Here is a 2,356-nt window from a genome sequence, read left to right as displayed (position 1 = left end):
TTCTTCTGTCTGTCTGTCTGTCTGTCTGTCTGTCTGTCTGTCTGTCAGACCACTCCACCACGAACATCACCAGCAGCACCACCACCATCACCACTACCACCACCATCACTAACAACAACACCACCGCTACCAACTTCACCATCACCGGCAACAACAGCACCAATGATTCCACAACCACCACCACAACGACAACACCAACAACAGCAATGCCATCGACAACTCAACAACAACAGCATCACCAGCAACAACAACAACAACAATATCATCATCATCATCATCATCATCATCATCATCATCATCATCATCATCATCATCAACAGCAACAACAACAACAACAACAACGACAACAACAACAACAACAACAACAACAACAACGACGACGACGACAACAACAACAACAACAACACACCATCGTCACTAACTTTAGTTACAAAACTTTCCACGTTCTCCCTCTCCTCCCACTCCTTTCATAGTCATGTCGTTATTTTGACTTTTGATCCAAACCAAATTCCGTTCACGTTGTAGATATCGATTATATACGACTCACGACTGAAAACTGAAAGGCAAAATTGGGCAATTCGTTTTAAATCGCCAGGAGCGCTCGGTTATCATGTTGATTTTCTATACACAGCTTGATCCTGTCGACCTAAATCCCACAATCTGTCTTAGGTCTGACTTAAGAGGGCTTGCTTCTGACGTCCGCTGTGTGCAGGTGGTGTCAGATAATCTTTAAATGATTGTGTTGGTGATGAGATGGAGGATGAATAAGTAAAATTGAATAAAGTAGATTTGAATAGAATTCTATTGATCCCCATGACACATAATTTGTTGTTGTTGTTGTTGCTGTTCCTGTTGTTGTTGTTGTTGTTTGTTGTTGTTGTTGTTTCTGTTGTTGTTTTTGTTTGTTGTTTGTTGTTGTTGTTGTTTCTGTTGTTGTTGTTGTTGTTGTTAATTTCATACATACATGATGCATACTTCATAAAGATATAAAATATACATATTATTATACCTACAGACAAATATTAACATACTTGAAAATCAGCATTCACATACTACTTAACAATAAAGGTATAAACATTGTATTGTTGTACTATGTAAGTTCACATGAATTTACGTACATAAATATATTATAATACTACATAAAGATATAAATGCATGTACTTACATAATTATAGAAATGCAAATTAATACAAAGTGTACTTATGAATATGTACATACTGCATAAAGATCTAAACACGTATACACACAAATGTGTATAAATACGTACATGCATACTTAAATGATTATTACTATACCATTATAAATGCATGCATATGCATACGAACATAGATCCTTACTTACATAAATATATACATATTACATAAAGATTATGCCTAGAATCAAAGAAAGGAAAATTAGCATTTTCAAAACAGAAGTAGCGAAAATCGGCAGAAACCTATGCCCAACGATCATTACCATCGACAGAGCACAACTCAAACTGGTTGAGGAAGTTACATCCCTTAGGAATATACACGTCATGATGGAAGGTTGGTTAGGGAAACTGAAATGATGACCCAAAAATCAAATGTAGTAACCTACCAACTATCACTCATATACACCTTCCATGAGGTGGTGCTTGATGAAGCCCACGTGGGACGCTCAATGTTAAAAACAATCAGGAAACGGCAAATGCAGTTTTGGAGACACCTGAATAGACATAAGGGTCTTGAACATCTACGAGGAGCTCTCACCGGCAAAATTGAAGGCGAACGAGGTAGGGGTAGGCCCAGAACAATCTACTTGGGGGACCTAAACAAATGGGTAACAGGGAAAGATCAGGGAAACGTAGCTTTTTTTTTTTTAGAGCATCCGAGCAAAAGAATGAATGGAGAACTATGATCACCGATGTCTGTCTCAGATCTGGCACTGGATGATGAGGATGATACACCCACCAGTGGATGTGAAAAGACCAACTTTTCAATATAATATTCCTTCAAACAGTGACGTACCAATGCCAGATTTTGCAGCTAAACACAGCACAAAAAGGGATCATTGCCTGCGAGATGAATAAAAGCCTCAGAAAATTAATCAATGTCACAAAGAATTAGACCGCATGAGAAACGAAAATGGCAGCAAATTAACAGAAGAGATGAAACCGGCTATGGGGAGCATATTGAACGTGAACAAATTAAGTGGTTTGGTCACCTGATGAGAATTCTCCCAATCAACCAGCTGCATAAGTATAGACGGCAAGCGAATTTGATCACAAAGGTTGGGGAGGTCGTGAAAAAAATGGCTGGGTAGTGTCAAAGAAGTCACACAACAATAACGTACCGTATCTTCAAAAGAAGCCATTCATCTAGTTCTTGACCGAAAA

Source organism: Aplysia californica, unplaced genomic scaffold (assembly GCF_000002075.1).
Source record: "Aplysia californica isolate F4 #8 unplaced genomic scaffold, AplCal3.0 scaffold00548, whole genome shotgun sequence".
In the NCBI taxonomy this organism is placed as follows: domain Eukaryota; kingdom Metazoa; phylum Mollusca; class Gastropoda; order Aplysiida; family Aplysiidae; genus Aplysia; species Aplysia californica.
Note: the sequence above shows the minus strand (reverse complement) of the source record.